This window comes from Somniosus microcephalus, chromosome 14, assembly GCF_052327205.1.
Source record: "Somniosus microcephalus isolate GS21.2 chromosome 14, FLI_Smic_1.0, whole genome shotgun sequence".
Lineage (NCBI taxonomy): Eukaryota > Metazoa > Chordata > Chondrichthyes > Squaliformes > Somniosidae > Somniosus > Somniosus microcephalus.
The window spans coordinates 95,059,262-95,078,143 of record NC_141000.1 but is presented as its reverse complement, the minus strand read 5'-3'; the positions used below and the strand labels follow the sequence as shown (position 1 = coordinate 95,078,143).

Here is an 18,882-nt window from a genome sequence, read left to right as displayed (position 1 = left end):
GTGCCCTCCGAGCTGCCTGATTCTAATGGTCAGGCAGCCACTTCCTGGCTGATTAAGTCGACAAGCGGCATGCAAATGAGGCCTAGCTGTTAAAATCAGCTGAGCTTTCCTGCTACAACTCCTTCACAGCCTAGCCACTCGCTAGGCCACGTTCCTGCCCTTGAGTGAAAATCGAGCTCCATGTGTTGTATTCTGAATATAGTATCTGTATCTGTATCAGAATTTGTGACCATTAAATGAAGGGAAACAAGCCCCGATTTTATCCCTGCACCCCTAGTGGGAACAGTGTATGCGGGGGGTTAAAATCGAGTTTGGGTACTCGCCGGAGGCCATTTTAACTGGCAATATTTTTCCATTCGGGATAAGTACCCAGGCAAGAAGGTGCCTAATTAAAATATGAAACTCCGATGGCATCATCCGGATCAACACACCATTTAAAATTAAAATTAACGAATCTCCACCCAGACCCGGACCCACCAGCAAAGCTTGGCTGCATTAGTGTGTGGGAACTACTGAAGGTGTATAAAAACGGGGATCTCAGCTTTAGCTCCCTCGCATTGAGTTAGGGCGACAATATTTTCTAACCCAAATCCGGGGACACACAGGGTGGGAGCACAGCAAAGTAGCCAGGATGGAAAATGTAGGTTGTGCAGCATAGCGAGGCAAAATGTTATAGCAGTTGCACATAAACACTACAAATGCAAAAACAAATGTGTATATAATTACCGCGGATGTGACATCACACTATTGAAGTGCATTCAGACACCTTTTTTAAATAATACAATAACACTGTTCAGGTACGTCAGTTTTTCGTACCCACTGTCTATACGGCCTATTCAGAAAATCTTTCTTCATATCACTGCCCATGCCATTTATTTTTCACAGATTTATTAATGATTGCTGTGCTATCTCCGTGTTTAAAGAAAACCGGCATGACGACTTTGTTGCTTCTGCCAGTGATATACACGTAGAGATTAACCTCCATCAACCATCACAAGTCTCTAATAGTTTGCCCATGTTCCTATCTGTAGATGACCACAAAGTGCAACCAAGCAGCATCCACCCATTAGTTCCAAGCTCTCAGTACACTGACTGATACCCACCTCTACCTCTCCACCCCCTCTCTCAACACTTCCACTGTCTATGTGTTATTAGATTGCTCGTCTGATCCTGGATGTGTCAAAAATTCTTCCAGTTAAACATTGGGAACACCTAAGCCATTGTTTTCAGCCCCACCACAAACTCTGTTGCTTGGCCACCTGATGTGCCTTCAATAACTCAAAGACAAGGAATTTAAAGGATTCAACTAAGGCTTTTAATCACTAAGAACATAGCAGCATTACAGGTCTTCCCACATCGGGCGTCTGGTAGGAATGACTCATCCAGCTCCTGAGACCTTTATATGGCAAAAGACAGGGGCGTAGCCAATACACACAATAGGAACAAAAGGGGGCGGTTCACACAATACAAGCAGGTGAAACACACAGGTAAAACACATAGGCTGATGAAGGCATATATTTCATCACATTCACCCCTTCTACAGATTTAGTCTGTCCGGGGATGTGATAGTCCTTCCTGAACGTCACAACAGTACCTCGGGTTCCGACCGGGAGTCTGTGGTGCCCTCCTGGGCATACCCATGTGCTGGGGTTGTTGCAGGTACTGCTGGGGGTGGTGATACCTCTGGGGATGGTGGAGGTTCTTCTGGGGGTGGTGGTGATGGGTCGTCATCGTTGCTTCCTGCCGAGGCGAGGTCCTTTATGGACACGGTGTCTTCACGCCCGTCGGCGTGCTTGATGTACGCGTACTGTGGGTTTGCGTGGAGTAGGTGTACTGCCTCCACGAGGGGCTCCGTTTCGTGGCCCCTCACATGTTTCCGTAACAGGGCTGTCCCTGGGACGGAGAACCACGAGGGTAGGGATACTCCTGAGGTTGATTTGCGGGGAAAAACAAACATCTTCTCGTGAGGAGTGGCGTTAGTAGCAGTACACAGTAGCGACCTTATCGAGTGGAGTACGTCTGGGAGGACCTCCTGCAAGCGGGAGGTGGGGAGGCCTTTAGACCTTAGTGCTAAGGTGACCGCCTTCCACACTGTCGCGTTCTCCCTCTCCACTTGCCCATTCCCCCGGGGGTTATAACTAGTGGTCCGACTCGTGGCTATCCCCTTTGACAGCAGGTATTGGCGCAGTTCATCGCTCATGAATGACGCCCCCCTGTCAGTGTGGATGTAGTTGGGCATGCCGAACGTGCAAAACAGGTTGCCGAGGCACTTGATGACCGTGGCACTGGTCATATCTGGGCAGGGGTAGGCGAATGGGAAGCGGGAGTACTCATCCACAATGTTGAGGAAGTACACATTGCGGTCGGTGGAGGGGAGTGGTCCCTTGAAATCTAAGCTCAGGCGCTCGAATGGCCGTGTAGCTTTGATCAGGTGGGCTCGGTCGGGCCTGAAAAAACGGGGCTTGCATTCCGCACAAGTGCGGCAGTCCCTGGTCATAGACCGGACCTCCTCGATGGAATAGGGCAGGTTACGGGATTTTATAAAGTGGAATAGCCGGGTGACCCCCGGGTGGCAGAGGCCATTGTGGAGGCCCTGTAGCCTGTCCCCCTGGATGCTGGCACACATCCCTCGTGATAGGGCATCGGGGGATTCGTTGAGGGCCCCCGGCCTATATATTATGTCGTACTCAAACGTGGAGAGTTCGATCCGCCACCTGAGAATTTTGTCGTTCTTGATCTTCCCCCTCTGTTTGTTGTTAAACATGAAGGCTACCGACCGCTGGTCGGTAAGCAGGGTGAAGCGTTTGCCGGCTAGGTAGTGCCTCCAGTGCCTCCAGTGCCGCACTGCCTCCACTATGGCCTGGGCCTCCTTCTCTACCGAGGAGTGCCTGATCTCGGGCCCTTGGAGGGTTCTTGAGAAAAAGGCTACGGGCCGCCCATCCTGGTTGAGGGTGGCTGCTAAAGCGAAGTCGGACGCATCGCTTTCGACCTGGAAAGGGATGTTTTCGTCCACTGCCCGCAGCGCGGCCTTCTCAATGTCGTGTTTAATGCTGTTGAAGGCGGCGTGGGCCTCGGCCGTGAGCGGGAAGGACGTTGATTTCAGGAGGGGACGGGCCTTGTCGGAATAATTGGGGACCCATTGGGCGTAATAGGAGAAGAACCCCAGGCACCTTTTCAGGGCCTTGGGGGTGTTTGGTAGGGGTAGCTCCCGTAGGGGGCGCAATAGGTCGGGGTCCGGACCGATTTCCCCGTTTTCCACCACGCAGCCCAGGATACAGAGGCGCGTGGTGCTAAAGACACACTTATCCTCGTTGTAGGTGAGATTGAGTCTGAGGGCGGTTTTCAGAAATCTCGCGAGGTTCGAGTCGTGGTCTTGCTGGTCATGGCCGCAGATGGTGACGTTGTCTAGGTATGGGTAGGTGGCTGTTAACTGGTTCTCATCGACCATGCGGTCCATCTCCCGCTGGAAGACCGAGACCCCGTTCGTTACCCCAAAGGGGACTCTGAGGAAGTGGTAGAGACGTCCGTTCGCCTCGAAGGCGGTGTATGGACGGTCCTCCAGCCTAATGGGAAGCTGGTGGTATGCCGATTTTAGGTCGATGGTGGAAAACACCCAGTATTGCGCGATTTGGTTTACCATATCCGCTATGCGGGGCAGAGGGTAGGCGTCTAGCTGGGTGTATAGATTAACCGTCTGGCTATAATCTATCACCATCCGCATCTTTTCGCTACCCTTAACTACTACTACCTGGGTGCACCACGGGCTGGTACTGCATTCGATGATACCTTCCTGCTTGAGTCTTTCTACTTCCGACGCACTGAACCGTCTGTCCTCCCAGCTGTACCGCCTACTCTTGGTCGCTATGGGTCGACAGTTGGGTGCGAGGTTGGTGAACAGAGAGGGCGGCTTGACCTTCAGGGTAGCCAGACTGCACACTGTGAGGGGCGGCTGGGACCCACCGTAGGTAAGCGTGATACTTTGGTGGTGGCACTGGAAGTCCAGACCCAAGATCACGCTCACACAGAGATCTGGCATTATCAATAGTTTAAAATCTCTGTAATCATTGCCTTTTACCAACAACATAACCGCGCAGAAACCTATAATTTTTGAGGTATGAGTCTTATCGGCCATGGCAATTTTGCCCTGTGTGGGGACTATCGTTAGTGAAAGTCGTTTTACCAGGCTAGGATGAATAAAGCTTTCGGTGCTCCCGCAGTCAATCAAGCATTTAACCTTGTTCCCGTTTACTTCTATGTCCATCATCGATTTAGACAACGGATGCGGCCTGGACTGATCCACTGTGATCGAGGCCACCAGTGGGTCCTGGAGGTCCGTGTAGTCGGGGCAAGATGGTGGACTCCATGAGGGTGGACAAGATGGCTTCCAAGATGGCCGCTCCCACGGCGCGCACGCGGCGGTGGTGGAGTTGGAGGCGCGGTTCCCTCTGCAGACTTTGCTGAAATGTCCTTTCTTCCCGCATTTAAAACAGGTGGTGCCCTTCGCTGGGCACAGATGCCTGGAGTGTTTGTCCTGGCCGCAGAAGTAGCATTTCGGGCCCCGATGCATTGCGGCAGTAGTGGGGCTCCTGGGTGGAGGCTGGGGCTCCGATGGTGCTGGGCTGGCCTGAGACCTGGGAGGTGAAGATGGCTTCCAAGGTGGCGGCCCCCACGGCGCGCACGAGGCGGAGTGGGCCGCATGGCCTGGGGAACAGGATTCAGAGTTCCTCTGGGCCATATCCAGCGAGCGCGCTATATCTATAGCCTGTTTTAAGTCCAGTCCCTCCTTTTCAAACAGTTTCTGCCGAATATAATTTGAACTGAGGCCCGCAATAAGGGAGTCTCGAATCAGCTCCTCTGTGTACACAATGGCAGACACGGCCTTACAGTTACAGTCTCTGCCCAGTACTTTTAGGTTTAGTATAAAGTCCTCTAGTGACTCACCATGCCGCTGCGTGCGAGTAGTCAGAAGATGCCTGGCGTACACCACGTTTATTGGCCGCGCCTAGTGGGCCTTCAGGATGGTGCAGGCCTCCTCGTAGCTGGTGGCATCTTGGATGAGGGGGGAGACCCGATGGCTCACCCAGTTTCGCAGGATTCCCAGTTTCATGTCTCCGGTAGCGGTTTCGGCTGCGGCTATGGCAGTGGATGAGTTTGCAATGAAAAATTCGAAGCATTGGAACCAGTGTCCGAACTGTGTGGCTGCGTCTGAGGCATGGGGGTCCAGATCCAAGCGCTCTGGTTTCAGGAGTCGATCCATCCTGGTGTTTTAGTGATTAAAATTGATGTGCCTTCAATAACTCAAAGACAAGGAATTTAAAGGATTCAACTAAGGCTTTTAATCACTAAGAACATAGCAGCATTACAGGTCTTCCCACATCGGGCGTCTGGTAGGAATGACTCATCCAGCTCCTGAGACCTTTATATGGCAAAAGACAGGGGCGTAGCCAATACACACAATAGGAACAAAAGGGGGCGGTTCACACAATACAAGCAGGTGAAACACACAGGTAAAACACATAGGCTGATGAAGGCATATATTTCATCACACCACCGATTCCTTCTCTGTTCCCTGGCCACTATCTTAGGTTGAACCAAATGGTTTGCCACCACAGTGCCCCTGAACTGAACTTCCAACTCCACAATCCTGTCATCACAAAAACCGCCCACTTCCACCTCTGTAACATTGCCCATCTCTGCTCCTGCTTCTGCCCACCTTCCCTCCTACAGCTGAGGGTTTTCAGCTTTCAGAATTTTCTCCAGTGTATGTATTATGGAAATTACAATGTTCTCGCCAACAACAAGTGAAGGAGGTCCACATACTTGTTTGTCACAAAGATTAAGACCAGCTGTTCATCTGCCTCAGCCACACTTCCCAATCCCCTTGTTCACCAAGCCAAACATTTCCCAAGGCTCCCCTGTGCCCAAGCCCTGAACCCATGTCTTTCTCTAATTTCTCCCTTACCTCCTGCTCTATCTATGTGAATAAGACCCACTTCCTGGCTCTCTTGCCCCCATTCCCACTAAACTGTTGGCCATTGATGTAGTACTAGTGTTTATTTCAGTATCACTGCACACAAGCTAAAAACAAAGACGAAAGTGCTGAAAAAATTAATCTGTGTGCATTAAAGATTGATTAGATAAGATAAAAAGGAATCTACATATGCTAGAAATTTGAAACAAAAACAAACAGCTCAATCAGCATCTATGAAAATAAATACATTTTTTGGGACCCGAGTTCTTTCGAACTAGTGGTTGAATAAAGCACCTCAATTAGTAAGAATACAACATATCCAAGTACTTAAAAGATACTGGTAAATAAACTTACTTTCTTAAATTTGGCACGTTCTCTTTGGCTCCATTCTTTCACAAATACACCACCCACTAGCCCTCCGTCTTTCACCAGATAATCCCGCCTCTGCCCGCACTTTATTCATCTAATTTATTTATGATGTAGATGCAGCTCAATTTCCCCCTGCTTTGATTGGTCAGTTCCGCCATCAATCATCAGTCACCCCGGTTTGACGACATGGTGGGCAGCGCCTCCAGCACGTGACGACCAAAGTTGTTGAAACATCAGTCGCACCTGCGATAACTAATTATAGTGTATTGTTTTTAGATGTAATTAATGGGGGTGAAATTTTAAATTTATTTCCCTAAATCTGTTGGCCAGAGTTTTTGTTTATTGCCTGAAACTATTTTATGTTTAGTCACTGAACATTTTATTCGGGGACTAGTTTCCAGAACCAGGGCCTCTTCCGGGGACATTGTTTGCCCGGGGACACAATACCTAAGCTGGAGACTGTCCCCAGAAAATGGGGACATATGGTCATCCTACATTAAGTAAGCATTAGGAGTCCTACCGGAAATTGCACCCGCAATGCAGGCAGGTTGACTGAATCATCACACGATCAGGAGGACAGCCCCTCAATCTTGCCTCTCAATTGTGCAATGAGATAGGGTTAATTAATATATTGTATTAAAGGAGCCTCTTGGGTGCAGTGATCATAATATGATAGAATTTTATGTTGAAGTTGAGTGATTTAATTAAGTCCGAAACTCGGGTCCTAAATCTGAACAAGGCATACTACGTAGGTATGAGAGGCGAGTTGGCTAAGGTAGGTTGGGAAAAGGTATGACAGCAGAAAGGCAATGGCAAACATTTAAAGAAATAATTCATAATTCGCAACTAACATACATTCCCTTAAGGAATAAAAACACCACGGGAGAAATGGTGCACCCGTGGCTAACAAGAGAAATTAAAGATAGTATTAGATTAAAGGAAGAGGCCTATAATATTGCCAAAAAGAGTAGTAAGCCTGAGGATTAGGAGGATTTTAGAATTCAGCAAAGGAGGACCAAGTAGTTGCTAAAGAAACGGAAAATAAAATGAGAGTAAACTAGTGAGAGACATAAAAAACAGACTGTAAAAGCTTCTTTAGGTTTGTAAAAAGGAAAAGATTAGCTAAAGTAAACGTGGGTCCCTTACAGGCAGAGACAGGAGAAATTATAATGGGGAATAAGGAAATGGCAGAGAAATTACTTGTATCTGTCTTCACGGAAGAAGACGCAAAAAACTTCCCAGAAATAGTGGAGAACCAAGGGTCTAGTGAGAATGAGGAACTTACTAATAATTAGTATTAGTAAGGAAATAGTACTAGAGAAATTAATGGGACTGAAAGCCAATAAATCCCCTGGATCTGATGGCCTACATCCTAGGGTTTTGAAAGAGGTGGCTATAGAGATAGTGGATGCATTGGTTGACATCTTCCAGGATTCCATAGATTCTGGAACGGTTCTCACGGATTGGAAGGTAGCAAATGTAACCCCACTATTTAAGAAAGGAGGGAGAGAGAAAACGGGGAACTACAGACCAGTTAGCCTGACATCAGTAGTAGGGAAAATGCTAGAATCTATTATTAAGGACGTGGTAACAGGGCACTTAGAAAGTAATAATAGCATTGGGCAGAGTCAACACGGATTTATGAAAGGGAAATCATATTTGACAAATCTGAGTATTTTTGAGGTTGTAACTAGCAGGATAGATGAGGGGGAACCACTGGATGTAGTGTATTTAGATTTTCAGAAGGCATTTGATAAGGTGCCACACAAAAGGTTATTAAACAAAATTAGGGCTCATGGGATTGGGGGTTATGTACTAGCATGGATTGAGGATTGATTAATGGACAGAAAACAGAGAGTAGGTGTGGTAAACCACTGTTGTTAGTATTGTTGTTCACCACTGTTGTTAGTACTGTTGTTCACTGTTAGTACTGTTGTTCACTCTTACATATTGTTGTACTTGTCTGTGCATGCCTCAGCTGACTCCGCCCCTGGCTCCACCCTCATGGCTGGGTATAAAGGTCGCTGCTCGGCAGCCCCCGGCCCTTTTGGATACCAGGCAACCACAAGAGGCATGCTCTGTTCTTTGGTAATAAAAGCATGTTTATTACTTTCTCAATCTCCAGTCTTTTGTAGCAATTGATAGTGCATCAATTTTATTACCAAAGTTAAATGTTGGCTGCGGATGCTGATCAACCGATGGCGCAAAACGCTGCGCAGCAGGCGCTGCTGCGAGCCCTCAGACCAACATGCCTGGACCTAGACCCCCAAGAAGCGGGTTCGTCGACTAAATTCGCACAATGGCTGCGTTGCTTTGAGGCGTATCTGGAAGCCTCGACCGTGACTCTTGATGAAAATAAACTGAAAATCCTGGCCTCGAAGGTGAGCCACCAAGTCTATACTTTAATCCAAGATGCGACGACCTACGCGGCGGCTATCGACCTACTGAAAGGGCAGTATGCACGCCCGGTTAACACGGTCTATGCCAGGCACCTTTTAAGATCTCGCAGACAGCAGCCCGGGGAATCGGTGGAGGCCTTCCTACGGGCACTGCGGGTACTCGGACGCGGCTGCGACTGCAAGGAAGTATTGGCCGCGGCACATGCGGAGGGACTGATACGAGATGCTTTCGTTGCGGGTCTAAGGTCCGACTACTCCCGGCAGAGGCTGCTGGAGAAGGGTGAAATAGACCTGACAAAGGCAGTGTCCCTCGCGCTCTCGCTCGATGCGGCCCACAGAAATATGGACGCTTTCTCCCCTAATCGCCCCGCGCCGTGGACGCCGCAATCTTGGGCCATGGGACCGCCACCTCCGACTGCTGCAGCGATGTCCAAGGCACAAAAATGCTATTTTTGTGGCCAAGCTAAACACCCTAGAGCACGCTGCCCCGCGAAGAATGCTACCTGCTCCGGCTGCGGGAAGAAAGGTCACTACATTAGCGCCTGCAAAGGGAAGACCGCTAACGCCAGCAGCGCCGCGTGTGAACCGTGGGCGCAGCCATCTTACCCGCCATCTTGGGCTCCCTCAGCCGCGTGGGGATCGGGACCGTGGGCGCCGCCATTTTGTCCGCCATCTTGGACGCCTCCGACTTCGGTTACGGGGGACCCGGACTCCACCACCGCCTCATCGGACGACCGCATCGACGCGCTTGAACATACGCTGGCTTCCGTGACGCTGGATCAATCTCTCCCGCATCAACTGTCCAGGTCTATGATGGACATTACGGTAAACGGCCGCGCCACTACCTGCCTTTTTGACAGCGGGAGCACGGAGAGTTTTATACACCCCGACACGGTGCGCAGTTACTCTCTCCCGGTCCTGCCGACGCGTCATCGCATCTCTATGGCTTCCAAAGCCCAGTCAGCGGAAGTCGGTGGCTACTGTATGGTGACTCTTTCAGTGCGGGGTACGGAATACAAAAATTTTAAACTTCTGGTCCTGCCCGATCTCTGCGCTGCCGTCCTACTGGGGTTGGATTTTCAGTGCCACCTTAAGAGTGTCACTTTAGCGTATGGTGGACCCCTCCCCCCTCTCACGGTCTGCAGCCAGCAGTTTTTAAATCGCCCGCCGCGCGCCATTTGCAGCCTCTCCACCCTTAAAGTCTCCCCCCCCTCCTTGTTCGCTAACCTCACCCGCGACTGTAAGCCCATCGCTACCAAAAGTAGGCGTTACAGTGCCGGGGATAGGGGTTTCATTAAATCCGAGGTAGCGAGACTCCTGAAGGAAGGGATTATCGAGAGCAGCAATAGCCCATGGCGAGCTCAAGTGGTGGTGGTGAAGACTGGCGGAAAACAGCGCCTAGTGATTGACTACAGCCAGATGATCAATCGCTACACCCAGTTGGATGCATACCCACTCCCCCGCATATCTGACATGGTCAATCAGATAGCACAATACCAGGTGTTCTCGACGATTGATCTGAAGTCGGCATACCACCAGCTCCCCATCAGGGCTGAGGACCGCCAGTACACAGCTTTTGAAGCTGACGGTCGGCTCTATCACTTTCTCAGAGTTCCCTTCGGCGTCACCAACGGAGTTTCTGTCTTCCAACGGGAGATGGACCGGATGGTTGACCAGAACGCGCTCCAGGCCACTTTCCCATATCTAGACAACGTCACCATCTGCGGCCACGACCAGCAGGACCACGACGTTAATCTAGGGGAATTCCTCCGGACGGCCCAGCGGCTGAATCTCACATACAACAAAGACAAATGTATGTTTCGTACTAAGCGCCTTGCTATTCTTGGCTGCGTAGTGGAGAACGGAGTCATCGGCCCAGACCCCGATAGAATGCGCCCTCTTATGGAGCTCCCCCTCCCCCACTGCCAGAAAGCACTGAAGAGATGCCTGGGGTTTTTCTCTTACTATGCTCAGTGGGTGCCCAACTATGCGGATAAAGCCCGACCCCTCATCAAGTCCGCCTCCTTCCCCCTGACAGCAGAGGCCTGTGCAGCCTTCACTCTCATAAAAAGCGATATTGCGAAGGCCACAATGCACGTTGTGGATGAGTCCCTCCCTTTTCAAGTGGAGAGCGACGCATCCGACTTTGCCCTAGCTGCAACCCTTAACCAGGCGGGGAGACCCGTGGCCTTTTTCTCAAGGACCCTCCAGGGCCCCGAGATTCGACACTCCTCTGTCGAAAAGGAGGCCCAGGCCATTGTGGAAGCCGTGCGACATTGGCGGCATTACCTGGCCGGAAAACGATTTACCCTGCTCACTGACCAGCGTTCAGTAGCCTTTATGTTTCATAATAAGCAGCGGGGCAAAATCAAGAATGACAAGATATTAAGGTGGAGAATCGAACTCTCCACCTACAATTACGATATCTTGTACCGGCCCGGGAAACTCAATGAGCCCCCAGATGCCCTATCACGTGGTACGTGCGCCAACGCGCAGGTTGATAGATTACAGACCCTCCACAATGACCTCTGCCACCCGGGGGTCACCAGGTTCTTCCATTTTATCAAACCCCGTAACCTGCCCTACTCCATCAAGGAGGTCAGGACCATGACCAGGAACTGCCAGATCTGTGCCGAGTGCAAGCCGCATTTTTATAGGCCAGACAGAGCGAGCCTGATCAAAGCCACGCGCCCCTTCGAGCGGCTGAGCATCGATTTTAAAGGGCCCCTCCCCTCCTCTGACCGCAATGTGTACTTCCTCAATATAATTGATGAGTACTCCTGTTTCCCGTTTGCCATCCCTTGCTCGGACATGACTAGTACCACGGTCATTAAATGTCTGAATAACCTCTTCGCATTGTTCGGTTTCCCTAGCTATATCCATAGCGACAGGGGCTCATCTTTTATGAGCGACGAACTTCGGCAGTACCTGCTCGCGAGAGGCATTGCTACAAGCAGGACCACCAGCTATAACCCCCGGGGTAACGGCCAGGTGGAAAGGGAGAATGCGACAGTCTGGAAGGCAGTCCTTTTAAACTTAAAATCTAAGGGCCTTCCGACCTCCCGCTGGCAGGAGGTCCTCCCTGCGGCGCTCCATTCCATTCGGTCGCTGCTCTGTACACCCACCAATGCCACTCCTCACGAGAGAATGTTCTCCTTCCCCAGGAAGTCCACGTCGGGGATTTCGCTACCAACATGGCTGACTTCTCCAGGCCCCGTCCTACTGCGGAAGCACGTGAGGACCCATAAGGCGGACCCCCTGGTCGAGAGGGTGAGCCTCCTCCACGCCAACCCGCAGTATGCTTACGTGGTGTACCCGGACGGGCGGGAGGATACAGTCTCCATTCGAGACCTCGCACCTGCGGGTGCTCCTGAAACACCCTCTTCGCCACCCACCGCTACTCCTGCCTACCCCCAGGACACAGTCCCCGCACGAGACCTTGCACCTTCGGGTGCCTCTGAGAGACCACCATCGCTACCTCCCATTACCCATGCTCTGACCCCTGTAGACGGCATGCAGCAGCCCCAGGGTCTGCCACCTGCTACTCCTCCTCTGAACAAGACACCAGGTTCAACGTTGGATGCTGCACCATCACCGCCGCTGCTGCGACGCTCAGGACGGCTTACAAGGCCTCCTGATAGACTTCAGTACACAAATTTTTAGTGCACTTCACCCCGCCGGACTCAATTCTAAACAAGGGGTGAATGTGGTAAACCACTGTTGTTAGTATTGTTGTTCACCACTTTTGTTAGTACTGTTGTTCACTGTTAGTACTGTTGTTCACTCTTGCATATTGTTGTACTTGTCTGTGCATGCCTCAGCTGACTCCGCCCCTGGCTCCACCCTCATGGCTGGGTATAAAGGTCGCTGCTCGGCAGCCCCCGGCCCTTTTGGATACCAGGCAACCACAAGAGGCATGCTCTGTTCTTTGGTAATAAAAGCCTGTTTATTACTTTCTCAATCTCCAGTCTTTTGTAGCAATTGATAGTGCATCAGTAGGAATAAACGGGTCATTTTTGGGTTGGCAGACTGTAACTAGTGGAATACCTCAAGGATCTGTGCTTGGGCCTCAGCTATTTACAATCTATATCAATGAGGGGACCAAATGTAATATATCCAAGTTTGCTGATGATACAAAGCTAGGTGGGAATGTAAGTTGTGAGGAGGATGCAAAGAGGCTGCAAGGGGATATAATAATAATTCAACTTTATTGTCATTGTACAATGCACAACAAAATGTGATCTTGCAAGCTCCCATGAGTCCAGTACAAATAACATTAAACATAAATAGCACCATCCTGGGAGAAGCAAAGCCACTGTGTCTGTGCGCGCCGCCATTCCATTTCCACCATTCCTCCTGTCTGACAATCTTCAGCCCAACGCCTGGGCCTGCTCACCAGCCACCCCTCCCGGGGCTCCTTTCGTGACCTTCTCACCAACCGCCCCTCCTCAGGGCTCTTTCCGTGACCTTCTGCACCTGGTCTTCCCTGATGGTCACCTCTCCAAGTACTAACCAGGCCTGGCTCTGCTTAGCTTCCAAGCCTTGTACCAGTGACCCTGTCCCTAGTCCCAGGAACAGGGTTAAGTGAGTGGGCAAGAACATTGCAAATGAAATATATATGGGGATAGTGCAGGAAAGTGGAGTTGAGGTCGAAGATCAATCATGATCTTATTAAATGGCGGAGCAGGCTCGAAGGGCTGAATGGCCTACTCTTGCTCCTATTTCTTATGTTCGTATCTTATTAAAATGAGGCCCGGGGGCTAAAATGGCCTGGGCCTCATGCCCAAAATATCCCCCGCACGCAGGATTTGTCCTCCGGGTTAAATTTGGGGATTTTGTTTTAAAACTAAGTTATGAATTTGTTAGTACTTTTCCTCTTAAATGCAACAGCAAATAAACAGTAAAAGAACATAAGTTTTAAACTAAGTACGGATCATCCATGGTATGGAGACGCCAGCAAAATAAAATTCCTCTTTTAATGAAAAACAGGAGAAAGTCTGTTTTGTTCTGTAATTAATGGCCCAGTAACAAAATGGCCCATTTTAGAAAACATACATTTCAAAACCATGCATTCCTGCAATTTGTTATGGAGAGAAAAACAATCCCATTTTTCATTAAGAGAATTTCACCCCAAGAGTCCTGAAGTTGTACAGATTTTCAGTTACTCCTCAGGTAAGGAATCAAGTGGAATATATTGTCTTCCCGCTGACAACAGCCATGGGCAGAATAACAAAAATATCTTTTGCTAATAATGAGTAAGCAGGACAACAAATGAATAAGAAGTACATTGAGCAGAAGTAAACTGCAAAACACAAGGCAGGGACAAACAAAGTTCGCAAGAACAGCATAACCTCTAGATGGGTGCCACTGATCCCACAGTGGGAAAGGATTTTATATTTTATTCTTTTGAGTGAACAGTCCCAGAAATTTTTTTTCAAACTGCACTTTAATATAAAAGTCAAACCAGTAAGGCATAAGAATTTACAAAGTAAAGAAAGGGACATTGTGGTGGAATAGGAGGGCAAAGTCCTCCATAAAAGATTTCCAGAGCAAAAACAGGTAGAGGTGAATCAGTAACAGCTAGTGCACAGGAACAAAAAGGCTAATGGCCTTAATCTCAAGGGGGTTGGAATACAAAAGTGAGGAAGTGATGCATCAGTTGTACAGAGCCTTGATCAGACCCCGTCTGGAGTTTTGCGCACCCGACCTCAGGAAAGATATATTGGCCTTGGAAGGGGTACAGCGCAGATTCACCAGAATGATACCAGGACTGTAAGGGTTAAATTATCAGGATTGGTTGCATAAACTTGCCTTATATTCCATTGAGTTTAGAAGACTAAGGGGTGATCTAATCGAGGTGTTTAAAATGGTAAAAGGGATTCGATGGGGTAGATACAGAGAAACTATCTGGTGGGGGAATCCAGAACAAAAGGGCATAAATCTTAAAATTAGAGCTCAGCCATTTAGGAGTGAAATCAGGAAGCACGTTTTAACACAAAGGGTAGTGGAAATCTAGAATGCAAGTCACTCAAAACGCTGTGGATGCTGAGTCAATTAAAAATTTTAAGATTGAGATAGTTAGATTTTTGTTACATAAGGGAACCGAGGGATATAGAGCAAAGGCGGGTAAATGGAGTTGAGGAAAAGATGAGCCATGATCTAATTGAATGGCAGAAGAGGCTCGAGAGAATGACGGGCCTACTCCTATTCCTACGTTCTACAATAAATTAGGGTTATAAAGCTCACTATGTCAAAGAGGCGGTCTTAAAGGCACAAAAACTGTAATCTATGAGGTGACTGAAAAATTGGTGGACAGTAGCACTAGATGTCAAGCCTTTGAGTCGGTCTTTAGGTTTGACTTTGGCACATTTCAGGTGGACCTAACCTGAACTTTGATTTCTCTTTATTTTTCAGATCTATCAATCTGACATTTAAATCATCAGAAACCCAAAATATTTGGATCATTGGACTTGAATCTAAGCTCTACAATTCATCTCTAGCTGCACAAGCCAAGGGAATTAGAGAAGGAAAATCCATTAGGTCATAGGAAGGACAGGTAAGTAGATAAGATTTAAATTCACACCTACAGAAGATAGTACACCCACTCTGCAAGAAAGCCTATGCAGAAACATGTTGCAGGGTAAAGAACTTCTTATCTCCTTGAGTATGTGAGACCTGAAGAGTGTAACAAGGATCAGACTAAAGATCAAACTTTACCTGAAAGAGGAAGAGAAGGGTCTTGAAGAGCAGACTAAGTGTTGAAATGTCTTTCGTCTACTGGACATCCTATGATAAATTAAATGCTGGAGAAATGTCAATGGTTATAGTGAGGAAAACTTGATAATGTTTTACTTTAAGTGGAATTAAGCACATATTAAGGACCATATAAGTCTCTGCACTGTAATTAGATATCTTAGAATCATATAAGTTACAGCACAGAAAGAGGCCATTTGACCTATCTGTACCGGTGATAGCTCTTCAACTAGAGCTTTCGATTCCAATCCCATGTCTCCTATCCTTTTATATTCTTCCTTTTCAAATATTTAACCAATTTGATTTCCAAACTCGGCCTCAATAGCAAGTTGTGGGCAGGTATTTGTTACGTCCGTGAATAATTGAGACATGGACAGCAGGAGTGAACAAAATAAGTCTTTACTGGTGGAAGTCAATAGTGAAACTAAAAACACAGAGGCTCAATAGCGCCTTTATACAGGGGTGGTCACTGCCGGTACTGCAGTCTGAGACCAGTTATTCTCTTAAAGGTACATACACAACAATTCCTCCCCTTTTAGATAAACAGTACATAACATTCATTTAACAACTAAATGATAACTAGTTACAATCACAATTACTGTTGCTAGATACATTGGTTAAGTTTAAGCAATTATAAGTTCAGTCTTTGAGGAGGCTTCCTGATTCTGTCTGGATAACGCCACTTTGGGGTATTAGGTTCTTCTGGCAATGTTGAGTCGGGATCAATGTCGTTGTTTGGTTCATCTGCTTCCAATATTATCGGTTCTGCGGTAGCTGCAATTGGAACGTCGATTTCATTACCAGGTGTATCAGATCGTGGTGTGGAGTTGACGTTTTCCCGTGACTCTAGAATCTGGTCAGCATGGCGTCTTACAATGCTCTCCCCAACGTCCACGGTATACATGAGAGGTCCTTGTCGTGTACAAATCGTTCCTGGCTGCCATTTCTCAGTGCGGTAGTCCCGGGCCAAAACTGGTTGACCTATCTTAAAACTCCTGGTCGGCCTTTCATTCATATTCTGAAACTGCCTGTTCTCCACATCTCTTCGGACGTTTGGCTTAACCAAATCCAAGCGGCATTGTAGTCTTCGATTGAAGAACATCATGGCTGGAGTTTGGTTGGTAACCGCATGTGTCGCATGTAGGCAAACAAGAAGTTGTCCACCTTGTGTTGTAGGGGTATATCTTCATTACACATTGCCTTGATAGCCTTCTTGAATGTTTGGACAAACCTCTCGGCCAATCCATTAGTGGCTGGATGATATGGGGCAGATGTGTAATGCTTAACACCATTGTTCTTTAAGAACCTCCGGAACTCTTCAGACACAAACTGTGGTCCATTGTCAGAGCAAATCTGTTCAGGCAGCCCATTCCTGGCGAATATGGTTCGTAAAACTGTGATAGTTTTTTCCGTGGTGGTTGAGGACATTTTTATTACCTCTGGCCGCTTTGAATGTGCATCCACCGCAATTAAAAACATCGAGTCCATGAAGGGACCAGCAAAATCAATGTGCACCCTTTGCCATGGAGATGAGGGCCACTCCCATGGATGCAGAGGAGCTTGTGGTGGGGCGTTTTGAACCTTCTGGCATCCTGCACAGCTCTTGATCATCTCTTCGATTTCTCTATCGATTCCCGGCCACCACACAAACGCTCTGGCTAAGCTCTTCATTTTTACCCCACCCAGATGACCCTCATGAAGCTCATTGAGCACTCTATCCGTCAACTTAGGTGGAATTACTACTCTGGATCCACACATCAAGGTTCCTCTGCACACTGACAGCTGTTCTCTTCTCGGCGAGAATGCTGGCAGCAGTGGTTCACCATGTGCTGGCCATCCCTTCACCGTTAAATCATAGACCCGTGATAGTGTCGGGTCATTCCGTGTTTCCTTTTCTATGTTTGCATTCGTCACAGGGAGACATTCGACTATGGTCGAGTGGAATAACTCCATTGGATCCACTGCAAGGTCTTCTTCTTCCACTGTCAGCAACGGTAGACGTGACAATCCATCAGCATTTCCATGCTGTTTAGTTCCTTTGTACTCGATGTCATATTGGTGTGACCCTAGGAAAAGGGACCATCTCTGCAGCCGTTGTGCTGTCATTATCAGTACACCCTTCTGAGGGTTGAAAATGGAGACAAGAGGTTGATGATCGGTTAGTAGAGTAAATTTTTGACCGTGCAGGTAGTGATTGAACTTCTTCACCCCCCACACTAGGCTGAGGGCCTCTCTGTCAATCTGGGCGTAGTTACGCTTGGCAGAAGTTAACGAGCGTGACGCAAAAGCTATCGGCCTCTCTAAACCATCAAGGAATTTATGTGACAGTACCGCCCCAATGCCGTAGGGAGACGCATCACACGCCAGCCTGATTGGCAGTGCTGGGTTGTAGTGAGCCAATACTTCCCTTGAAGTGATTAAGTCCTTACTCTTCTGAAAAGCACGCTTACAATCATCGCTCCATTTCCATGCTACCCCCGTTCGTAGCAGGGCGTTCAGTGGGTGCAGAATTGTCGACAAATTCGGCAAAAACTTATGATAGTAATTCACCAATCCGAGGAATGACCTCAGTTGCAACACATTTTCAGGCGCTGGGGCCTTAACAACCGCTTCAATTTTGTCAGGGGACTTATGTAACCCCTCTTCATCAATCACGTGGCCACAATACGATATCTGTTTCTTAAAAAATTCGCACTTGGGGCGGTTGGCTCGCAGCCCATGTTCCCGTAATCTAGTGAGCACCTGTTCTAGGTTGTTAAGGTGTTCACTGTCATCTTCACCTGTTACAAGGATGTCGTCCAAGTAACACTGAGTCCCCGGAATCCCTTGCAGGACTTGTTCCATCGCTCTTTGCCATATCGCCGGAGCCGATGTTACTCCGAATATCAATCGATGATACTGGTAAAGACCTTTGTGAGTGTTTATCGTGAGATACTTCCTAGAGGACTCCTCAACCTCCATCTGCAAATATGCTTGTGCTAGGTCAATTTTTGTAAAACGCTTCCCTCCAGACAGTGAGGCGAATATGTCTTCTATCCTTGGAAGAGGATATTGTACTGTGTGAAGGACCGGGTTCACCGTCACCTTGAAATCCCCACAGATGCGAATCTTCCTTGGCTCCCCGGACTTATTGCTTAACGTTTTCTTCATGACAGGAACGATGGGTGTCGCCCACTCGCTCCAGTCGATCTTAGACAACACGCCCGCCTTCTCCAGATTCTCCAGCTCTGCCTCGACGGCTGGGCGAATTGCATATGGTACCGGTCTTGCTTTGAAAAACTTGGGAACTGCATTCTCTTCTATTTTTATCGAGGCGGTTACGCCTTTAAGCGTGCCCAGTTCTTGTTGAAATACCTCTTTGGCGTTAGCTAAGATTGTTGACAATCGTCC

The 18,882-nt window shown here is 48.4% G+C and overlaps 1 protein-coding gene across 1 annotated transcript in view; it reads left to right on the top strand.

The window, feature by feature from the left end:
* col8a1a (collagen, type VIII, alpha 1a) overlaps window positions 1-18,882 on the top strand; it is a 250,600-nt gene that overhangs the window by 95,603 nt on the left and 136,115 nt on the right. The window contains exon 2 of the mRNA XM_086006988.1: window positions 15,154-15,295. The gene's annotated coding sequence lies outside the window, so the exon portion shown is untranslated. The remainder of the gene's footprint in view (window positions 1-15,153; window positions 15,296-18,882) is intronic.